General features: G+C 43.5%; 1 non-coding gene across 1 annotated transcript; it reads left to right on the top strand.

The window, feature by feature from the left end:
- Positions 1-13,142: 13,142 nt before the first annotated feature.
- On the top strand, positions 13,143-13,250 carry LOC113628999 (U6 spliceosomal RNA). Its single transcript, XR_003436323.1, has one exon. It is a non-coding gene; the product is annotated as a U6 spliceosomal RNA (small nuclear RNA).
- The last annotated feature ends 11,801 nt before the right edge of the window (positions 13,251-25,051 follow it).

Raw genomic sequence — 25,051 nt, 5'->3', positions numbered from 1 at the left:
AGTTGCCCCACAGCATGTGGGATCTTCCTGGACCAGGGCTCAAACCCGTGTCCCCTGCATTGGCAGGTGGATTCTTAACCACTGTGCCACCAGGGAAGCTCAGTAATGTATTATTATCTATGGTAATTATCAGAAGTTGTACATTACATCCCCAGGACGTATTTATTTTATAACTGGAAGTTTGTACCTTTTGACTCCATTTCCCCATTTTACCCACCCCCAGCCCCTATCTCAGGCAACCACCAATCCGTTCTCTGTATCTGTAAGTTTGGGTTTTTAAAATTTTTTAATTTATTTTTATTTTATTTTTCTGACTTATTTTATTTATTTATTTTTGGCTGCATTGTGTCTTCGTTGCTACGCACGGGCTTTCTCTAGTTGCATCGAGCGGGGGCAACTCTTCGCTGAGGTACATGGGCTTCTCATTGCGGTGGCTTTTCTTTTTTTTTAAATTTTTTTAAATTTTTTTTAAATTTTTTTTGCGGTACGCGGGCCTCTCACTGTTGTGGCCTCTCCCTTTGCGGAGCACAGGCTCCAGACGCGCAGGCTCAGCGGCCATGGCTCACAGGCCCAGCTGCTCCGCGGTATGTGGGATCTTCCCGGACCGGGGCACGAACCCGTGTCGCCTGCATTGGCAGGCGGACTCTCAACCACTGCGCCACCAGGGAAGCCCACGGTGGCTTTTCTTGTTGCAGAGCATCGGCCCTACGTGCACGAGCTTCAGTAGTTGTGGCTCGCGGGCTCTAGAGTGCAGGCTCTGTAGTTGTGGCGCACGGGCTTTGTTGCTCCACAGCACGTGGAATCTTTCTGGACCAGGGCTCGAACCCGTGTCCCCTGCATTGGCAGGTGGATTCTTAACCACTGCACCACCATGGAAGTCCCTGGGGATTTTTTTTTAGATTCCACATGTAAGTGACATCATACGGTATTTGCCTTTCTCCGTCTGACTTATTTCACTTAGCGTAATAGCCTCTAGGTCCATCCTTGTTGTCACAAATGGCAAGATCTCATTGTGTTCTATGGCTGAGTGGTATTCCATTGTATTTATATACCACATCTTCTTTATCCTTTCCTCTGTTGATGGGCACTTAGGTTGTTTCTATATCTTGGCAATTTTAAATAATGCTTCAGTGAACATGGGGGTACATATATCTTTTCAAATTTGTGTTTTTGTTTTCTTTGGAAAAAGACCCAGATGCTGGATCATATGGTAGTTCTATTTTTAGTTTTTTGAGGAACCTCCATATAGTTCTCCATAGTGGCTGCACCAATTTACATTCCCACCAACAGTGCATGAGGGTTTCCATTTCTCATGTTGCTTTGATCTTAAAGTGACAAAGTTTTCGTATTAGAAGTGTCTCTGCTATTCCTGATCCCATTAGAAAGCCATCTTTCTCTTGTAATACTATTTTAATGCCCAGGGTTTTTTATTTTCTGTTTTTTGTGTTTTTTTACTGACTTCAGGGTTACCTCTCTATAAACAGAGTCCAGGACTTTCCTGTTACTCTTTTTTCTTTTTTTAATTTATTTTATTTATTTATTTTTGGCTACATTGGGTCTTCGTTGCTGTGCGCGGCCTTTCTCCAGTTGCGGAGAGCTGGGGCCACTCTTCGTTGCGGTGTGCGGGCCTCTCATTGCAGCGGCCTCTCTTGTTGTGGAGCGTGGGCTCTAGGCACGCAGGCTTCAGTAGTTGTGGCACACAGACTCAGCAGCTGTGGCTCACAGGCTCTAGAGCGCAGGCTCAGTAGTTGTGGCGCACGGGCTTAGTTGCTCCGTGGCATGTGGGATCTTCCCGGACCAGGGGCTCAAACCCGTGTCCTCTGCATTGGCAGGCAGACTCTTAACCACTGCGCCACCAGGGAAGCCCCCTCTTACTCTTTCACTGGAGATATTCAGAACTGAAATAAGTGTCAATGAACCTCTGGGAGTCATGGCTGTTGTGCTCAGTCTTCCACAGAACCCTAGAGTGTGAGTCAAGTTCAAATTCAAGGGCAGATTTACCATTCTTCTTTGCAATCTCAAGTACATGGGTGATTTCTCTTCCAACCCTCTTGTCATGTAAGTGCCCAAAAAGTCGGTGAGATGAAACAGCAAAGGACTGGCATTTTGCTTTCCAAACATCTGAGGGTTAGGTGAGTCTGTAGACTGCTCAGCCAGGTTGAGCAGAGTGGTGCTGCCACCGAAGGACCTGCTGGTCCAGATGCATTCACTTAAGGCACCGTAATCACTTATCTGCTCCCTCGTTTCAGCACGGCTCTTCCTGCATTCCTGACAGCGCTTAGCTCTACCTAATGGACAGAATGTGATTCCCAGATGATGCCGCCTCATAAATCCAACCTACTGACCATACATTAACGTCTTCAGCGGGCACAGAACCTATGGCGTGCTCATTCCAGGAGTCTTACATTTTGAGATAAAGCCGTTGCCCTTGCAGGGAATTTGAACAACTTTAGAGCAAATTCAGTTTCCTTTACTATTTCCACAGGTGTGGGTTGGGGTGACCCTGCTCAACTAAGAGAATTCCCCATTGGCAGGACCAGTGGGAGGCTTGTCTGTAGCCATGAAGTCGGCTTGCCTCTGTGTCATCTGGAAAGGTTGCCAGAAAGCCTTGACCAAGGAAAGGAGAGTGTACATGCTGCCTTGAATGAGGACAGAAATAGCCCAATTATAGGAAAGTTCTTAGAGCCAGATACCTGTTCACTCAGTGCATTGAATGCCTAAAATAAACAGTTCTGCTCTAAGCTCCAGAGAGGGCGTTAAAATATACATGATGGGGAACTTCCCTGGCGGTCCAGTGGTTAAGACTCCAAGCTGCCACTGCAGGGGCCACGGGTTCAATCCCTGGTCAGGGAACTAAGGTCCTGCAGGCTGTGTGGCACGGCCAAAAAAAAAGATAATAATTAAAAAATAAATAAGTAAAATAAAAATAAATAAAATATATGTGATGGGCTCCGACTGAAAGACGAGTTTAAGTTTGCCCTTCGGTTTTGGAGTTACGCTTTGTGTTTGGCAGTGTGCTCCGTATGTCTTTTCCTTCTTCTGTGTGGTAGTCTCTCCTCAGCCTTCAGCTCTTGGGATTGGTTTACCTGCATGTGTAATTTCTGTCTCATATACTTGTTTATTATCTCACAATCTCAGGGACCCTCTGTTTTTTTCTTTCTACAGTATCCCCAATACATAGCACAAAATGCCTAATTGGTACTTAGTAGGTTCTTAATAAATACTGAATTAATAAGTGAATCCATCCATTCAGTAGCTAGCACTACTGAAATTCAATGATGAGATCCCTTATTTTTTTAAATATTTCATTTAGTTGTTATAAAGTTGCATATATTTTATTATAAGATTTTATTCATCATACTTGTAAACTGGTTTGAGACAAGTTGCTGAAACCACAACTCCAATGCCTACCAATAGACCTACATGTTTTTCAGACGTGGTGGTATTATATTTATTAGCTATCCCAATTCTCTTAAATCCCGATGTGTTTGCTCCTACTACAGCTGCGCCAATGTTATCAGACTGACCTCTCGGTTGGCAAGAGCTATGGTGTCTCCAGTGAGTATTCACACTGAGGCCGGGGAGGGAGGGGTGAGTGAAATGATCCAAGGAGTTTGGGGAGAAAGTACTAGAACTTTTGTTTATGTACTTTTACTTACAGATAAGAAAGATGTTAAGCTTTATGAATATTTAATATGTTTTGACAGTAGTTCATGTATAGATCTGTACATTAACAAACAGACATTAGGGGTACATGTTCAATTTTTTTTACTGATGAGGTTCTCAACTTGAAAAGTGTAGGGACTTCACTGTTGGTCCAGTGGTTAAGTCACCACACTTCTACTGCAGTGGGGTGCGTAGGTTCGATCCCTGGTCGGGGAACTAAGATTCCACATGCCGTACAGCACCGCCAAAAGATTAAATAAAATAAAAAGTGTAGAAGCCACTAGACCATAATATCACGTTAATGTAAGTTTCTTTTTTTTTTTTTTTGCGGTACGCGGGCCTCTCACTGCTGTGGCCTCTCCCGTTGCGGAGCACAGGCTCCGGACGCGCAGGCTCAGCGGCCATGGCTCACGGGCCCAGCCGCTCCGCGGCATGTGGGATCTTCCCGGACCGGGGCACGAACCCATGTCCCCTGCATCGGCAGGCAGACTCTCAACCACTGCGCCAGAAAGCCTTGACCAAGGAAAGGAGAGTGTCCTGGGAATCCCAAATGTAAGTTTCTTAAAGGCACAATTGTTTGATTAACGAGGTCAAAAATCACGGATGCTGCACAGTTCAGGATAATTCACTTTCCACTGGAAAAAATGAAAGCATTGGGTTGCGCCTCTGGCCTGTCTGTAGTTCTCCACAACATCACTTTGTAAACACTTAGGATCAGTCCTAGGAAAACAACTCAAAATGGAAGCCTCCCTGACAGTGGGTCAGTAGAATTATCTCAGTTTATGAAGGGCAGAATATTCTATTTTTACCGTATGCTTTTCCCTCAGGGCTTCATGAGTCAGAGAAACTGTGTCTGTTCCCGAGTTGATGCGTAATCCTGCTTGAGTTGATGAAGGTCAAACTGGAGGGTCATTTATGGGATGGGAACTTCCATGCTTCGCTTGCATACTTCTGGTGGCGTGGGACTCACTGCCTCTTGAAGGACTCTCCTCCTCATATTGACTTGAACTCTGCTCTTCCATAACTTCTGTCCACAGGTCTTCCCAACCCTCCAAACAAGCCCAACCCTCTTGCACGTGAATGCTTCCCGAGGGCTGGAAGAGAGCTTCTTGGGTCTCTCATAGGTTTTTCTGCTTCAGGCCAGATATTCCTAGGCTTTTCAAGTTTTTCCCAGATTCCATGGCCTTTAGAAACCACACACCCTGGTTATCCTCCTTGAAGTGAGCTCTGGTTTATCCGTCTCCCCTGCAGTGCGGTGCCCAGGACTATATGTAGTTACAGAGAGATGGCCTAGTGAGCGTAGGCCAGGCACCCTCCCCCGCATTGCTCTGAACGCTGTGTGTGTATTAAGCACACGAGCGTGGAGCTGGCTCTTCTTGCAGACACATTAGGCTGCAGACACACACTGCAGCCTCGGGATTAGGAAATCCCCTCTCTCCTCACCAGGAACCAAAGTGAATGATGGATCCTTTTTTTCATGGTACTCTGGACTTCAGAGGGGAAAATATGCTATAAGTTGAGAGCACTAACTCTTTGCAACGTGCTGTTGGCTTCTGATCCTTATCCATGAGCACGCAGACTGATTTATGTCGGCAGCCAGAGTGTACACAGTCTTTTGCATTCTTCTCTTTTCTCTTGCGATTCTCTTACGTGTGCATTTCGATCTATCAACAGAATCTGTAAACTCGATTCCCTTTAAGAGCAACATGACATTCCATTGTCTTCATGTACCACAGTTCACATAACCTTTTCTCAATTTGGGGCATTGGGTCACACCCCATTTTTCCACGGCTGTGAATGGTGTTACCGTAAACCTCTCTGTGCTATTTGCTTTCTTTTCTCTTTTGCATATTACCCTGAGGGATATTCCACAGTGGGACGATTGGGTCAAAGTGTATGAACACTTTTATAGCTCTCTTTATATATTGCCAGGCTGATCTCCAGAGGGGATGCATGGTTTTCAAAAGTGCCCAGTAAGACAATGGGGCCTGCAGAGATTGTAGCTTAACTGGAAAGGTTGGTCCTGCATGTTGTCTCAAGTCCCCTTTCCAGTCCCCTTTCCAGCACCGGTGATGGAAACATGAGGGAGGGGACTCTAGGAAGACCAGGACCCTTTGTACCCAGAAGTGTTTACCCAGAAGTGCATTTGCTTCTTTCCTCTGAGGGCATTTGTGTCTTCTGAGGGGAGGTTGCACAGCCTCACCTAGGCTCTAATCCCAGTTTTACCGACCCTCACTGTGTGCTCTTAGACAAGTCCCCTAACCTCTCTGAGCCTGACTTCTTCCTCCTCTGTGCAGAGGTTAAATGATAGTCCTTAGTCAGAGGGCTTTGAGAAGGTCTGGGCTCTTGTTAACACCTATGACTCGCTTGGTGTGAAGGCTCTGTGTGTTTCCTCCTTCTTTGTGCTGCTAGGGGCCAGCTCTGTGCTTGTCCCGTGGTTGGGGGCAGTAAATGTCTATTGTGGAATGCACGGATTGTCTTCACCCATGATCTCGCTTCTAGGTGTTTAGAAACTGGAAAAACGTATTGGGAAATTTTAGGAGGTATTATGTCTTTAACATGTAAAGAAAGGCCCACACTTGAATGTTTGTAGGACGTGCCGGGTTTGGGGCCTGTGATTTGGTTTTCTCCCCAATTCTAATACGTTGCTGCGGGAAGAGCATCTCCAGTTTTTCAATACCTCCAGAGGTATAACAGTTTGTAGATGAGATGGGCCGAAAGCTTAGGGAGAGAGGTCAGAGACAGCTCTTCGTTTTAGAGAAAGGTGCTCACAGGGAAGGGCCTGGGTCTCTGGGTCTCCAGGGCTGTTTGCAGCACCCCCGAGTCTCTGACAGGGGTTGGGAGGATTACATCCTGCCTTGCATCTCTTCAGTCTTCTTCCTGTTCCTGCTGAGAAATGAAAAGATGCTTCTGCAGGTAGCCCGCCTCCACTGGGTAGACATTTCTTCCATTCTCCGACGGTCTAGGTTAATGGTGACCACAAATGCTCGCTACCTCTCCCACTGAGAGGCGGCATCTTGTGCCTCTCACCTTGGAGCTGGCCTGGCCTTAGTGACTCGCTCGACTAGTAGAATGCTACACGAGTGACGTTCTAGAACTCCTGGGGTAAAGACATAAGAAGTTTTACAGCTTCCACCCAGGTCTCTTAGAACACTTCCTCTGGGAGCCCTGAGCCACCATGTAAGGGGTTGACTGCCCGGGGACTTCCATGCCAGGAGGTCTCATGAACATGCAGTTCCAGGCAAGCCCACCAGGCTCTGGGCATATGAGTGGAGGAGCGAAGCCATGGACCCTCCAGATGAGGCCTCCGCCAGCTGACTCCTGAGTTGATGCCACGTGAAGCAGAAAAATCGTCCAGTTGAACTTTCCCGAATTCCTGACCCACAGAGTCATGAGACAGACTGTTCTTTTAATCTGCTAAGTCCTGGGAAAATTTATCATGCAGCAACGGATAAGAGAACACCAGGGCTACCTGGGCTGAGCTGAGCCCCAGCTCTGCTTCATTCCCTTCCCTCAGCTCCACGCAGCAGAAGCAACACTGGGATCTGTGATCTCGCTTCTCCCTCTTTAGACTAAATATCAGAGGCCATGCAGAGGTCACTGACGTCAGCTTTCTATTTGACAGGATTCCCCCAATGTATTTTTGGCCTAGAGTCTATTATTTATGATCTCTTGTTGAATTTTACAGTCAGATAGGACAGGAAGAGCAGGCAGTGTTCCAGAATCCCAGCTAAATGGACTTTTCTGTTGTATTTAAAGAGGAAATGACAAGGCAAAAATCTCTAGAGCGCTTCCTGTTATACTAGTCCCCCCATTATGTGTGGGGGGACTCGGTTCTCTGGCAGCCCTGTTCTCAGGGTCTCAAATCCTAAATAAGGACCTGTTTAGAGCACCCAGATATTCAAGGAAGTCAGTACATATTCTTTTTTTCTTTTAACTTTTTAATTTTTTTGGCCTCACCATGAGGCACACGGGGTCTTAGTTCCCCAACCAGGGATCGAACCCCTGCCCCCTGCAGTGGAAGAGCAGAGTCCTAACCACTGAACCACCAGGGAAGTCCCCAATATACCTTCCTGACTATGCTCATACCTCTTCTGGTAACTCAGGAGATTTTATTTACATTTATTTTATTTGAATTTATTTAAACACTTCAGAAGGTTAAAAATGCACCTTCCCTTGCTGATGTGTCCACATATCCCATGGTGACGATTAGCAGGACCCAGACACGCAGGAGAATCCAAAATAATGAAACAATTGTCATTTCAGTTTTCAGGCTTCTCTGCTATTAACTAAGAAATTAATCATTAAGGGCATTCATGACATTGGCCCAACTGTCTCATTAGGCCACATTGCTCCTTACACAATGGAGCTGGTTAACTTCTGGCCTTCCATCCCTTTCCTAGCAACGCTGCTTCTCTGTGTATTTTGAAGGGAGCCAACTCTTTTTTTTTTCACTGCTGTGGCCTCTCCCGTTGCAGAGCACAGGCTCTGAACGCGCAGGCTCAGCGGCCATGGCTCACGGGCCCAGCCGCTCCACAGCATGTGGGATCCTCCCGGACCGGGGCACGAACCCGTGTCCCCTGCATCGGCAGGAGGACCCTCAACCACTGCGCCACCAGGGAAGCCCAGGAGCCCTCTTTTATTTCCATCTACTTCCGTGGCTGTACTAGTGACTGCTAGAGGCATCAAAACCAGCACTTCCTCTAACCTTCAACCCTTCTAAGCACATTCTCAAAGGTCAGTATTTCTATAGTGATTCATTTTTTCTTCATTCAATTATTTTTTGCCATCCACACGTTTATTTACTTATTCAGTAAGAATTGATTTAATGCTTGAAATGTGCCAGATACTGTGCTAGCCATCTGGGATGGAAGAGGAAGAACACAGGGCTCTGCTTTACAGGGGCTCACTGTGCTTAATAGATGCTCAATAAACAGGTGCTGAATAAGTAACCCCTCTTCGAGAGCCCATGCTGGGAATCCTTGCTGGGGAAACTGAAGCTCTGAGTAAGTAATGAGCGCAAAGCTGGACAATAACAAGGCAGGAAGGAACAAAGGCACGTCTGACTCTGCACGCCAACCACGTCACTGTATTCCTTTCCTCTCCTGCTCTGTTCTTCCTGGTCCTTCCACTGCAGTTAGTCATACATTGATTCAAAGTCTGAGACTTCGATCCCCTGGATTCTACCACACTGTCTCCTGGCTTCGAGGCAATGGTTATGAGAGGATCCTACTGCCAGTTAGAGAGCATTCTCTGCTAATCTGCTATGGGAAAGCAACAACTGTATTTCAGTGAAAACAAAAGATGGCTCAGAAGAAATTTTAGCCCAGGAAAGATGCAAAAGGCCCTCTCAGAGGGCAAGATAAAGCCAACCCTTATCTTTGGAGCTAGTGAGTTGGTTGGCACTGAAACCTTGCTCAGAGTTACTGTCACGTGAGGAAGCTGGAAGTCCTGAAGCCCGGGGCATGACTGTACTGAGCATGGACCTTGGAGACCGTGAAACTGAGAACAGTCTGAAACCCAGCTGATTCAAGAGCATTAAGGGCATTGCTGTTGACTCTACACCTCACCCAATCTATTTTAACATCACTCAATCCTTTCTTTAGAGCCTTTTTTCCTTCTTTCATTCTGATCATAGACATGGCCAGTCAAGGCCAAGGTTTCAGAAGACAGGTGAATGGAATGGGGCAGTAACCGAAGCAATTCCCAGAGGCAGTTACTAAAGAGGGTTCACATGTCAAACATCTGTCATGGCTCACTTTCAAACTGTGGTTTGGCTGCCCAGGAGGCAGGAAGTAATACACAACCCCAAGGTGGCAGATGAGAAAGTTGCCTGAGTTTCAGAATAGACGCTGGAGACCCCATCCAGCAGACCTGCTGGACACTCAGCCTTGGTGAGTGGTGTTGACCCTGGTGTCTGCTCTTCTCCGGCTCTGAACTTTGCCCTGCCCTCTGCCCCCGTCTTCAGTTTCCCTCTCAGGAAGCACCCAGCTGCTTTCTACTTTGGATTCCTGGTCTTAACTCTGTACTAACAGGCAGGCATTAGAATGGAAGGAGCTTCACTGGTCCAGTCTATGCTGATGCTGACCTGCTCTCTCACCCAATAACTGAAACTTTTGCCCGTTCTTCTGCCATCTCTCTTGTTGATGATGGCTACCACTTGTCAAGGGCTCCCTCTCGACCTGTTCTCCATCTGATGTCTTGTACCCCATCCTACAACTCCCCAGGGCACATGAATAACATCTTGCTGTGGCAATATGGTGAATCATCACAAATTGGTCTGAACCAAGTTGATTAAGAAATATTAGACTTATGGAGTAAAAAGAGCTTGTGCCTAGGAACAAAATCATGTTTTTAATGAGAAAAAATAAGACATAAAATTGTACCACGTAGCACAGACCTAAGTTATTATGCTTAGTAACTTAGACTTAGGAGGTTACTTAGAAGAAATAACAATCTTTAATGCATATGTGCCTAACAACAGAGCACCAAAATACGTGAAACAAAACTGATAGAATGTAAGGAGAAATTGTAAGGAGATGAATCCACTATCATAGTTGGAGGATTAAACAACCCTCTATCAGAAATGGACAAATCCATGAAGCAAAAAAAGCAGTTGAACTCAACAGCACCATCAATCAACTGGATATAACAGACATCTATAGACTACTTCATCCAAGTACAATGGAGTATATATTCTTCTCAAGCTCACATGGAACCTTTACCAAAACAGACCACCTTCTGGGCCATAAAACACACTTTAACAGCTGTAAAAGAAGAGAAATCATACAATGTCTGCTTTCAGACCACACTGGAATTAAACTAGAAATAAGAACAAAAAGATAGCTGGAAAATCCCAAATACTTGAACATTAAGTACACATTTAAACAACACATGGTTCAAAGAAGAAATCTGGGCCCCGGAGCCCGAGGGGAGGGCGGCCTCACTGAGGCTGCCGGCTCTGAAGGGGCCCCAGCAGCCGAAGCCGCGACAGTCCTGGGGACCGCAGGCCGGTTGTTTCAACAAGTAACTTAAAGACAAAATGGAAAAACAAGGAGGTTTGTGCCTGAGATCATGTTGATGCGAAACCAGGGACAGCCACCTTGTCCCAGATCACTCATCCTAGGGTAAGCCAGCTGCCATGTCACAAGGACACTCAAGCAGCCCTAAGGATAGATCCATGTGGCAAGGAACTGAGGCCTCCTACCTACAGCCACATACTTCTAAATATTTTCAAAACATTTGTATGAATTTTCATCCTCAGCAGCAGTGAAAGAGATTCAAGGATTATACACATTCTTGTCAAACTTGATAATACCTGTCATTTTCATTTGAACTTTGTGGTTGTATTGGTGATGATGGGGTGCTGTGAGAGATATGATGTCATTAAACAGAATAGGTTAGGAGCCTTGGTCTCGATATCCCTGTTTAAAAAGTGTTATCACGTGTCTGCCAGAAAGAATTGCTGATGACACTGGAAAAAATTGAGAGTATCCTTAACAATTAAGTGTTTTTCAGCAACATGGATGGACTTAGAGATTGTTATGCTGAGTGAAGCAAGTCAGACACAGAAAGACAGATATCATGTGACATTGCTTATATGCGGAATCTAAAAAAAAAAAACAGTAGAAAAGAACTTATTTACAAAACAGAAATAGAGTCTTGGATATAGAAAACAAACTTATGGTTACCAGGGGATAAGTGGGGGAGGGATAATTTGGGAAAATGGGACTGACATATACACACTACTATATATAAAATAGGTAAGTATTGGTCTGGACCTGCTGTATAGCACAGGGAACTCTACTCAATGCTCTGTACTAGCCTATATGGGAAAAGAATCTTAAAAAAACACTAGGGTTTGAGGATTATATAATAAATATATATGTGTAACACTTTTAACATGAAAGGAAAAATAAATTAACCCTGTGGTCCCTGTTATGGTATAAACATTTTGTACCTCTAATTTTCAAATTTTGAAACCCAGCTCCCTTGTTGATGGTATTAGGAGGTGGGGCTTTAGGGAGGTGATTAGGTCATGAGGCCAGAGACCTCAAATATGGGATTAGTGACCTAATAAATGTAGCACACAAAAGATCTTATGCCATTACATCATTTAATTACAGAACCAGAAGACCCACATTATGAACCAGAAATTTGGCCCTCACCAGACACTAAGTCAGCTGGCAACTTTAAAAAAATAAATAAATTTTTTTTAAAAAAAGAGGAAATCTGAAGACCAATTTTAAAATACTTTGAACTAAATGAAAATGAAAACACAACTTAAACTATGTGGGATGCAGAAAAAGCAGTGTTTAGAGGGAAAGGTTTAGCATTAAATGAATATATTAGAAAAGAAGAAAAATCTAAAATCAATAATGTAAGCCTTAGGAAACTTAGGAAACTAGTGAAAGGAGAGCAACTTAAATCCAAAGCGAGCATCAGAAAATAAATAAAAATTAGAGCAGAAATCGAGGATATTGAAAACAAGAAATCAACAGAGAAAACTGACAAGACCAAAAGCTTGTTCTTTGAAAAGATCAGTAAATTGATAAGCCACTAACCAGGCTAACTGAGAAAACAAGAAAGACACAAATGACTAACATCAGAAATGAAAAACAAGGATGCCATGGCCATAAAAAGGCTAATAATGGAATATTATGAACAACTCTACGCCCACAAACTTGATAACCTAGATGAACTAGATCTACTCCTTGAAAGACTCAATCTGCCAAAACTCACAGTAGAAGAAATAGACAATTTGAATAGACCTATATCTAATTTTAAAAATGAGCCAACAATGAATAAATTTCCAAATCAGAAGGCACTAGGCCCATATGGATTCACTGGGGCAATTCCACCAAACATTTAAGAAAGAATGTATACTCATTCTCTACCATCTCTTCTAGAAGATAGAAGCAAAGGCAATACTTCCTAACTTATACTATGAGTCCAGCGTTACTCTAATACCAAAACCAGACAAAGACATTACAAGAAAAGAAAACTACAGACCAAGACCTCTCAGGAACATAGATGGAAAAAATCCTCAGCAAAATATTAGCTAGTCAAATCCAGCAATGTATAGTAAGAACTATACACCATAACTAAGGGGGGTTTATTCCATCTATGCAAGGCTTATTCAATTAATGTAATCCATCACATCAACAGGCTAAAGGAGAAAAATCACGTGATCATATCAATAGATGCAGAAAAAGTATTTGACAAAATCCAACACCCATGCAGGGTAAAAACTTTCAGCAAGCTAGGAATAGAGCAGGAACTTCCTCAATTTGATAAAGAACATCTACGGAAAAACTATGGCTAATATAACAAATGGTGAGAAACTACATTCTTTCCTGCTAAGATCAGAAACAAGGCAAGGATATTTTCTCCCACCATTCCTTTTAAACACTGTATTACAAGTCCTAGCTAATGCAACAAGACAAGAAAGGGATATAAAAGGGATACAGGTTGGAGTGCTCACTTCAGCAGCACGTATAATAAAATTGGAATGGTACAGAGAAGATTAGCATGGCCCCTGTGCAAGGATGGGCACGCAAATTCGTGAAGCGTTCCATATTTAAAGAAAAAAAAGGTATACAGGTTGGGAAGAAATAAATAAAACTGTCTTTGTTTGAAGATAACATGACTGTCTATGTAGAAAATCTGAAAGAATTGACCAAAAAAACCCTGGAACTAAAGTTGGGTGATTATAGCAAGGTTGCAGGTACAAGGTTAAAATACAAAAGTCAATCACTTTCCTATATATCAGTAATTTGAAATAAAAAACAATACCATTTAAATTAGCACCCCCAATAATGACATATTTAAGTATAAATCTCAAATAACATGAACAAGATCTATGTGAGGAAAACTACAAAACTCTGATGAAAGAAATAAAAGAACTGAATAAATGAAGAGCTATAACATATTCACAGATAGGAAGACTCAACATTGTCAAGACGTCAGTTCTTTCCAACTTTCCAACTCTATAGGTTCAACGCAATCCCAGTCAAAATCCCAGCAAGTTGTTTTGTGGATATTGACAAACTGATCCTAAAGTTAATATGGCGAGGCAAAAGGTCCAGAAGAGCCAACACAATATTGAAGGAGAAGAATAAAGTCAGAGGACTGACACGAACTGACTTCAAGACAGTAATCAAGATAGTCTTTTATTGGCAAAAATTAGACTAATAGATCAATAGAACAGAACAGAGAACCTGGAAATAGACCCACATACATATAGTCAGCTCATCCTTTTTTTTTTTTTTTTTGCGGTGCGTGGGCCTGTCACTGTTGTGGCCTCTCCCGTTGTGGAGCACAGCCTCCGGATGCGCAGGCTCAGCAGCCATGGCTCACGGGCCCAGCTGCTCCGCAGCATGTGGGATCTTCCTGGACCAGGACACGAACCCGTGTCCCCTGCATCGGCAGGCGGACTCTCAACCACTGTGCCACCAGGGAAGCCCGTCAGCTTATCTTTGACAATGGAAACAGTCTTTTCAACAAATGGTGCTGCAACAACTGACATCCACATAAAAACAAAAAACAAACAAGCAAAAAACAAAAAAAAAGAAAGGGAAAAAAAGAATCTGCACACAGACCTTACACGCATCACAAAATTAACTCAAAATGGAACATAAACCTAAATGTGAATGCAAAACTATAAAACTCTCCTACAAGATAACAGAGGGAATATCTAGATGACCTTTGTTATGGCAATAACTTTTTAAATACACCACCAAATGTATGTTCTGTGAAAGAAGTAACTGATAAACTGGATTTCATTAAAATTAAAAAAAAAACTTCTGCTCTGCAAAAGACTCAGTCAAGAAAATGAGAAACCAAGCCACAGAATGTTATAAAGTAATTGCAAAACCCACCTCATAAAAGGATCGTTATCCAGAATATACAAAGAGCACTTAAAACTCAACAATAAGAAAATGAACAACCTAATTTTAAAATGGGCAAAATATCTGAACAGACACATCACCAAAGAAGGTATAAAGATGGAAAATGAGCATGTAAAAGGATGCCCAACATCATATGTCATTAGGGAAATGCAAATTAGAACAACAGTGGGATATCATTACACACCTATTCGAATGAAAAAAAATCCCAAACTCTGACAACATCACCTATTGGTGAGGATGTGGAGCAACAGGAACTCACGTTCATTGCTGGTGGGAATACAAAATGGTACAGCCACTTTGGTTTTTTTTTTTTTTGTGGTACGCGGGCCTCTCACTGTTGTGGCCTCTCCCGTTGCGGAGCACAGGCTCCGGACGCGCAGGCTCAGCGGCCATGGCTCATGGGCCCAGCCGCTCTGTGCATGTGGGATCCTCCCAGACCGGGGCACGAACCCGTGTCCCCTGCATTGGCAGGCGGACTCTCAACCACTGTGCCACCAGGGAAGCCCGGTCCAGCCACTTTGGAAGACCGTTTGGCAGTTTCATACAAAACCAAATATACTCGTACCCCAAATCCAGCAATCATGCTCCTTGGTATTTACCCAAATGAGTTGAAAACTTCTGTCCACACAAAAACCTGCACACAGATGTTTATAGTACCTTTGTTCATAACTGCAAAAACTAGAAGCAATCAAGATGTCCTTTAATAGGTGAATGGTTAAAAAAACTACGGTACATTACACAATGGAATATTATTCACTACTAAAAAAGAAATGTGTTACCAAGCCATGAAAAGGTATGGAGGAAACTTAAGTGCATATTACTAAACTAAAGAAGCCAATCTATAAAAGCTATATACTTTATGATTCCGACTATATGACATTCTGGAAGAGTCAAAACTATGGAGACAGTAGCATGTTCAGGGGTTAGAGGAGGAAGAGATGAACAGACGGAGCACAGAGGATTTTTAGGACAGTGAAACTATTCTGTTTAACACTATAAAAGCGGGTATGTGTCATTATACGTTTGTGAAAACTTGTAGAATGTACAACACCGAGGGTGAACCCTAATGTAAACTGTGGACTTTAGGGGATAATGATGTCAGTATAGGTTCATCAGTTGTATCAAATACACCGCTGTGGTGCGGGATGTCAACAGTGCGGGAGCCTGTGCGTATATGGGGGTAGGGGAATAAGGGAACTCTCTGTACCTTCCTGTCGGTTTCGCTGTGAACCTAAAACTGCTCTGAAAAATAAAGACTATTTAGAAACAAGCAAGAAAACCCAAAACATCAGAAGAAGCAGGACATAAAGTAGGATAGCATAACATAAACTCAGACTGGAGAAAAGGAGACTAAAATGTTAATAGTGACTACTATCTCTGGAGAGTGGAATTATAGATAATTTTAATTTTATATTTTATTTTGTCTTCCAAATTCTCTATAAAGAATATGTACTACTTAGATAATCATAGAGATTAGAGGACCTAGAGATGATCATACTAAGTGAAGTAAGTCAGACAAAGACAAATATCATATGATATCGCTTGTATGTGGAATCTAAAATATGATACAAGTGAACTTATTTACAAAACAGAAACAGACTCACAGACATAGAAAACAAACTTATGGTTACCAAAGGGGAAAGGGGGGAGGAATAAATTAGGAGTATGGGATTAACAGATACACACTACTATATATAAAATAAACAACAAGGACCTACTGTATAGCACAGGGAACTATATTCAATATCCTATAATAAACCATAAGGGAAAAGAATCTGAAAGAGAATATGTATATATTGATACATATATGTATAACTGAATCACTTTGCTCTATACCAGAAACTAACACTGTAAATCAATTATACTTCAATAGAAAAATAAATTTAAAAAAAGAATATCACTTAGATAATCAGAAAAACAACAATATTTATTTTTAAATAACAGGAAATGAAAGAGTACAGACTTTGAACTCAGGACTGAATTCAATCTGGGCTTCACCTCTTACTAGCTCTGTGACCCACAGACCTTTAGCATTGCAAACCTCAGTTTCTGCATCTGTAAAATGAGGATAATAAAACCTACCCCACAGTGGTTTGCGTGTGTGCATCTGTGTGTGAGTGAAGCTAAAACTATATTAGGAATGAATGTGCAAGGCGCCTGAGGGATGCTCAACGCGGATTAATTTCTGAGCCCTTTAAGGATACTTGGGAGTTCATAGGTTCCAAGGAGATTTTGCTGGGCATACACAAGGCCTGTTGTTCACCCTTCTCCCTTTCCCACCCCAACATTCCTGATGAAACAAACAACCAGCCTGGGCAGCCCACCGCCCCAGGCGCTAAGCGTCTCCATTTTGGAGGAGAGAGGGGAGCCCTGGAAAGGAAGCTGGAGGAAACTTTTCTACTTTGAAAACCCCAGAAAGTGCAAGGCTCTGGCGCTGACGTTTGTTCTTTTTATCCCTCTGCCATCCTTTAAACAAGATTCTGTGCTTCCTGTTCCAGCCTGAGGGGGAAGCCAAGGGTACACGTCACCAGAAAATATCTTCGGGCCAAAGTCTTACATGAGGATTTGGATACGGAGTGGGCTTCTGACGGACAGGGAGGGGACCATTGCAGACCTGGGACGGCGAGGAAGGGCGCCCAGGGCCCAAAGGACGACAGGAACAAAGGACTTAGTCTCCCAACAAGCCTGGGCCACGGCAGGCGGAATTGGGCGAGTCGTGATCGGAAAACAACCCGACCCCCTCCAGTTAAGAGTGAGGTGTGGAATGTGAGAGGAAGGTGAATGGAATGTAATGAAGCGACTTTGGTTCTTATTCACATTCAGTTTGACTTTGAAGCATTCCAAACATGGTGGGAACAAAGCCTGTTTGGAGAGGATTGTTATCTGAGGACCGGGCAGGATGGAAGGGAAGGGAGGGGGGGGGGGGGGGGGGGGGTGATGGCTGACAGCTCCAGAGAGCATTCCAGCTTGCAGATAAGGGAAGCCAGAAGGTTAGGAATGATTCAATGGACGTCTACAGAACTGCTCGTTCCACTCCTGAAGAAATGAGATAAATCAGAATTTTCGGTGCTACGTGGGTCCTTCTGTAATGCTGGAATTGATCAGTGGCTGTCAGATTTCAACTAAAGACGGTTCCTCTTACTCCAAATTTGAATTTCAGAAAACTTGCCTATTCTCTTTCACTTCTCTCATTTTCATTGGTAGGATAGGATTTTAAAAGCTAAGAAAATTCGAATTAAAGCTACCAGTGATGGTCATGTTATGGGGGCGATCATGACAAGAGGGTGGCAATAGATGATGATAAGATTCCATAGGCACCTTTCAGTGATAAACTTGACTCCTTTGTCTTTGTTGCCTTACCTGCCTCCAGCGAAATTCCCTTTTGTCCCATGGGCTCACAGGTACAAGCCATTTCTTGGAGTGGAAATGAAAGAAGATAGTGGCTAATGTACCCTCAGCGTCACACATGTTCACTGAGCACCATGAGGGTATAAAAAGGTAAGGGGGGCTTCCCTGGTGGCGCAGTAGTTGGGGGTCCGCCTGCCGATGCGGGGGACGCGGGTTCGTGCCCCGGTCCAGGAGGATCCCACATGCAGCGGAGCGGCTGGGCCAGTGAGCCATGGCCGCTGAGCCTGTGCGTCCGGAGCCTGTGCTCCGCAACGGGAGAGGCCACAACAGTGAGAGGCCCGCGTACCACACACACACACAAAAAAAGGTAAGAGACTCCTTCCCTGCTTTCAGTGACCTTATACTGTGTATAAGTTGGGAAATGGAAGAATCTCCAACACTCTAAATGGATGGACTATGGGGTTATGCAGGACACCCATGAGAGGCGGATGGGTCATTTCTGACCCTACTGCGTCATTCTGCCGCTGACTCTCTCTCCTTGACCTCCCCGGCTCACTATATTAACCCACCGAAATGTTATTCTGGAGGAGAAAGCAGGGCCTTTGCACTTGCTGTTCTCTCTGCTGTAAAGCCCTTTCCCCAGATCTCAGCATGGCTCACCCCCTTACCCCTCACCTTCGGGCTTCTGCTCAAATGTCATCTTCACAATAAAGCTTTCTGATATGGGTTGAATTGTGTCCCTTTGAAAGATGTTGAAGTCCTAATCCCTAGTGCCTGTGAATATGACCTTATTTTGAAGTAAGGTCTTTGCAGACGATCCAGATAAAATGAAGTCATTCATTAGGGTGAAATCCTAAGCCAACATGACAGGTGTTCTTATAGAAAGGGGAAATTTACAAACAGAGACAGACACATACAAAGGGAAGGTGGTGTGAAGTGACAAGGAGAAGATAGCCATCTACCAGCCAAGGAACACCTGAGGTTACCAGAAGCCAGGAGAGAGACATGGAACGAATTCTCCCTCACAGCCTCAGAAGGAACCCTGAGGTTCCTTAGAGACCCTACCAATACCTTGGTTTCAGAGGTCTGTGAGACAATATATTTCTCTTATTTAAGGCATTTACTTTGTGGTACTTTATTATAGCAGCCCTGAGGAGCTAATATACCTTCCTTGACCCACACTATTTAAAATTGCACTGTCTGTACCTCTTGTTTTCTCCAGAGTACTTATTACTGTCAAATACCCTCTATATGTAGCCGTTTACTTGTTCACTCGGGTATTTGTTTATAGTCTGTCTCCCTCCACTGGGATGTAAGTACCATGAAGGCAGAGATTTTTTGCATGTTTTCTTCATGGATTCCCTGTACCTAAAATGAGTACTGCCCTTACACACGGTAAGCGGCAGGAGGCCCTCTCTGGCCCTCCTCTGGTCCTACCTCCCTCCCTGCTCCCCGCTGCAGAGTCTGTGTGGCCAAGTGGATGTGCCACACGGAGTCTCCACCCCTCCTTCCAGAACATGTACCAAGAGCCCACACTTTGGCCCCAAGCCTACTCCCAGAGTCTGCATAGGCCTCTTCCTGGGGTCCATCCTCCTTTGACTCTAGCCAGATGAGTGTGGACGGAGCTTAGACAAGCTGACTGGAGCATCTGCACAGTTTGCACAGGGCCCTTCCTGGTGTGGGATAAAGTCTCGGGCAGGTGAGAAGAAGAGGGGGACACAGGCCAGGGTCTTACTTTGTCCTCTGCCTCATGCCCCACAAAAGGTAGGGGATTAGGGGTGATTCTGCCTTGAATAATGCTGGAATGTAGCAGGCACTCAGTGAATATGAATAAGTGAATAAATGAATGTGGGAGTTACTCTTAAAAGCTGTTTTTTTCCTCTGACTCACACAGTCCTTTAAAGAGAACATCAAAACTTCAGTGATTCAAATGGAACGCAGGGTGTATTCCTTGCTTTCAAATCCAACCCAGCCTCCTACAACAGTGAAATTGACAAGACACTCCCATCACCCAGGGCCCTTCATCTTTGCTTATGATGGGTTTATTGGGATGTAACCACAACATAAGTCGAGGAAGATCTCTAATTGTTAAATAAATCCACTCATTTATAGATTTATATTTATTAGGGGCCTACTCTTTGCCAGGCACTGTTCAAAGTGTTGAACACAAAGAAAAATAAGACACTCTCCATTTCTCTAAGGACTCTCAGAGGACAGTTGGGAAGATGTTTCCCTGGAACCGCGTGGAGAACAGGCTAGTCTGAAGGACATTTGTGGCTAGAGAGAAGGAAGGAATGTAGCCTGCAGCTCTGCAGAATTTCTCTGGTGGCTCAAGTTTTGGATATATGATCAACTTTTCTGATGTATGTGGTCCAACTTGGTTGCTCACATTTCGTAGCAAAAATGGTTGACTTTTCTGGTTGAGTTCTCATTGAATGTTAAAATGTTTCCTTGATCATCACATTAAAACCCCAGTTGTATTAGTTAGGAATCTTTTGGTTGCAGGTAACACAAAATTCAACCCAACCAGTGTACACAATAGATGGAATTCGTTGGCTCATATAACTGTAAAGTCCAGATATATGGTGGTTTTCAGGCAAACCTTGATCCCAGGCTCAGTAATTTCAAAACTGGTCCAGTTTATTTTCATGCCTTTCTCTGCCTGTTCTCTCCAGGCTGGCTTTTCCATCATCATCATGACTACTAGCACCTTTTCTGGACTGAATCCTTTTTATAATATTTATTTATTTATTTGTTTGTTTATTTGACTGTGCCAGATCTTAGTTGTGGCATGCGGGATCTTCGTTGTGAGATCTAGTTCTCTGAACAGGGATTGAACCCGGGCCCCCTGCATTGGGAGTGCAGAGTCTTAACCACTGGAGCACCAGGGAAGTCCCTGGACTGAATCTTTTTCATTCTTGTCCAGGTGGAAGAGAGCATCTTTGGAGGTCACTTCCATAGAAAAGTGAGAAAGTTTCTATCCTTGCAATCCCCAGCAAATATCATCTCATCTTGCATTTCGTTGGCCTGGAGTGGAGTATTTGCCCATCTTGGACCAATCACTGTGGCCAGCAGCATGGCAGGATATGATGATTGGCTTAAACCAAATAGGGCTTGCCCTTTGTGGTGGTTGATTTGCTGTGTCAACTTGATGGGCACGGGGTTTCTGATATTGGTCAAACATTTTTTCTGAGTGGTCAGTGAGGGTGTTTCTGAATAAGATGAACATCTGAATCGGTAGACTGAGTAAAGCAGATTGCCCTCCCCAGTGTGGGTGAGCCTCTTCTAATCCGTTGGAGGCCTGAATAGAACAAAGGGCTGAGGGGGAAGGAAGAATTTGCTCTCTACCTGTTTTTGAGCAATGACATCAGTTTCCTCCTGTCCTTGGACTTGAACTCAATTCATGGGCTCTCCTGGGTCTCCAGCTTGCAGATGGCAGATTGTAGGGCTTCTCAGCCCCACATGAGCCAATTCTTTATAATTAATCTCCATATATATGGGTTCTGTTTCTCTGGAAAAGCCTGACTAATACACCCCTGGAGCCAGGAGTGGGATCAGATTTTTCCCAAAGGACATTGACTGCATGAGTGAGGAATGGATAAATGATGAAAATTGGGATTCTGTTATTGTATGGGAAGGAAGGAAGAAAAAAAATTGGTGAAAGAAAAAGAACAAGCATCTGTGACACTTACATCTCTCCTGTCTTTAGTGGCAGAGCCCTAGTACTTACTTCTCTATGCCCTATGCTGCCTCTTATTATTTATTGCCTGTCCTGGGTAACTCACTGTGCTAGGTACTGTGGAAAAATAAGGCCCCCAAATGTCCAAGAAACTAGAGTTTAATATGATACAGAAGGCATCCACACATAGCTACAGTGGAAGGTAGTGTAATAATACATGTTATCAACGAAAAATAAGTAGAGTTCTCCCTGTAGAAAAACTTTGCCCTATAGACACATGGTACTCCCCTCCTTAGTAGGGTTGCACACCACTTTCTGTACTGTGTGCTGAGAATCCTTACCCCATGGACAGTGGATTTCACAGAAACAGCACATTGCACAATCTTTCCTAAAAATTAACATGTAAGATGAACAAATATGGAGAAAATGCAAATCTCTCATGTCCAGGACTCTTACCACGTCCTTTAGTGGAACTGGAGGCTTAATTGAGTGGTATATTATGCAAACTTGAGCTTTAAAATGTGCCCTTGAGCCTCCAGATATATTCCTGAAATATTTTTCCCTACATGAGAGAATATCTAGTGAGAGCCTTTCTTCCTTCCCTAATTCTAAAATAGTTGTTTTTTCCCCCACATTTCCCTACTCAACACTAGAAAGAGGGCACAATTCTTCTGACTTTAATGGGTTATGTGTTTAAAAATGCCTAGCCTAGTGCTTTGTGCATAACAGGTCCTTGATCAATGCTGGCTGAACCTGAGTCTACAGCTACAAATGATTATCATGTCTGTCTTCTCCTTAAGATATTCTGCTGACTCATGCAGCTCAATATCAAAAAAATAAACAACCCAACCAAAAGATGGGCAAAAACCCTAAAGAGACATTTCTCCAAAGAAGACATACAGATGGCCAAGAGGCACATGAAAAGATGATCAACATCGCTAATTATTAGAAAAAATGCAAATCAAAACTACAATGAGATATCACCTCACACCGGTCAGAATGGCCATCACCAAAAAGTCGGCAAACAATAAATGCTGGAGAGGGTGTGGAGAAAAGGGAACCCTCCTATACTGTTGGTGGGAGTGTAAATTGATACAGCCACTATGGAGAACAGTGTGGAGGTTCCTTAAAAAACTAAAAATAGAACTACTATATGATCCTACAATCCCACTCCTGGGCATATATCCAGAGAAAACCATGGTGCAAAAGGATACATGCACCCCAGTGTTCATTGTCGCACTGTTTACAATAGCCAAGACATGGAAGCAACTTAAATGTTCATTGACAGATGAATGGATAAAGAAAATGTGTCGTATATATACAATGGAATATTACTCAGCCATGAAAAAGAATGAAATAATGCCATTTGTGGCAACATGGATGGACCTAGAGATTATCATACTAAATGAAGTAAGTCAGGCACAGAAAGACAAATATCATATGATATTGCTTATATGCGGAATCTTAAAAAATGATACAAATGAACTTATTTACAGAACAGAAACAGACTCACAGACTTAGAGAAGGAACTTATGGTTACCAAGGAGCAAGGGTGGGGAGGAGGGATAGATTGGGAGTTTGAGATTGACATGTACACACTGCTATATTTAAAATAAAATGCCTTTCCATGAAAAAAAAAAAGATATTCTGCTTAAGCAACACCTGACTTCCAAGTCTTCCAGGCTAAAGGTTTCATTCCCCTGTGCTGTTTACATGGAAGTTACCCATCTCCTCATTGGGCTCATTCTCTTGGGTACCTAATATTATCATCCTCATCAAGGGTTGCAAGCTCAAATGGCTACAGTGGCTGAGCAGGTAAACAAAATAGTGAAGCAATTACGGTCGGCTTTCCATAAGTAGTCTGATACCAATCTTGACATCGCATTCTTTATTTTTTTATATCCCCCTCAAACAGAGACATTGAACACAATAACGAGAAATCATTAGTTAACAGGAAATTTTATGGAGAGAAGGGCAGAGCATTTGAGTGCCAAGAGAAGAGATAATCAACCTCTCCATCTTTCCCCAGAAGATCTTCCCTGCCAGCTACCTTCCCTCTCTGCCTCCTCTTTCCCACATAACCTCTATATGGAGGTAGCAGAATCTGAAATAAAACAAGGACAGAACTTGACTCAGTCAGGTGCAGATGCCCATGTCTCTCGAGGCAGATTCCCCCCATGAGGAATAAAGTGTGGTGAATACTCTCTATATCTGCCGTGATGGAAGTGGGACCACAGGGGAAAGGTCACCCATCAGATGTTTCCTCTTTCCAAGTGTGGAGCTCAGATATGGACTGAGCCTTTTCGGTACAGGACGGAAGAAGTATTTAAGAGACTCCAGACTGGAAATTCTGCTCACTTCCAAGTCCTTTTAGAATTGTTTGCCTTGGGACAGTTATAAACCTCTAGTCCTCCCAAAATCGTTAAACATTTGAATGACACAGGGCAGATACCCTTGTCTCACAGCAGAGGATGCTGTGTTGACTTCCCCTGAGAAAGATGACACTAGCTGGAGGCCTGAGGAGCAAGCGTTCACTCTATGTGGCTAGACCTTGTTCTTCGTGGTGAGTTAGGTTACGCAGAGATACCCTTTGGCTAAGAGCATCGAAAAACGATGAGGAAAAAAATTTTTCAAATTCTTCATAAAAGCATCAAATTACTGATCAAATAAAAATGAAAAATCTGGCCAAAAGCTAAGAGAAAGCAAAAATCCAGAGGTAAACAGAGAACTCTGAACTACTTTTGTCCTCACAGTGTTTGCCAGATTGGTCAGAGGAGCTGAGCAATGGTTTTCACATGCTCTCAGTGTGAGAGGGACAGAAACTCAAGTCCAAGACTGCCTAAAGGCAAAGGTTTAATGGAAGCCTCCACAAGAAGTGGCACTTTCAAAGGTGAAGCCACCTCCCTGCTTCCACCTCCATGGGGTTGGAGGAGATTTAACTTGGACAGAAGGAGCAAAAGAGAAAAACAAATGCATAGAAGTTGTAATTATAGGTAGTTACTACCATGAATTCAAAAGACTGAAGAGAAATCTCAAACCCTGAATGAAGTTTAAAGTGGTGCAAGACAGAAGGGTACCTATGTGCCCGAAAGAAGCAAAGACAAATTCAAATTCTGCTGAAGAAGGGTACCTTCAGCTTAGGCCACAGAGCATCTCCACAAATCATTTAATAAGGCCAGTGAGCAGCATATAATTTAAAATATCCAAGCACACAAGGAAACCAACAGAAACAACAGAGGACCATAAAAAGACACATGTAGATTTTCAATTATTAAATTAGTGGTTATAGGGACTTCCCTGGTGGCGCAGTGGTTAAGAATCCACCTGCCAATGCAGGGGACGCGGGTTCGAGTCCTGGTCTGGGAAGATCCCACATGCCGCGGAGCAACTAAGCCCGTGCGCCACAACTACTGAACCTGTGCTCTAGAGTCCATGAGCCACAACTACT

The sequence above is a fragment of the Aethalodelphis obliquidens genome, unplaced genomic scaffold (assembly GCF_003676395.1).
Source record: "Aethalodelphis obliquidens isolate GAN/ISIS:26980383/991018 unplaced genomic scaffold, ASM367639v1 scaffold25, whole genome shotgun sequence".
NCBI lineage: Eukaryota > Metazoa > Chordata > Mammalia > Artiodactyla > Delphinidae > Aethalodelphis > Aethalodelphis obliquidens.
The sequence above is the reverse complement of the archived record's forward strand: the minus strand, read 5'-3'. Positions and strand labels throughout refer to the sequence as shown.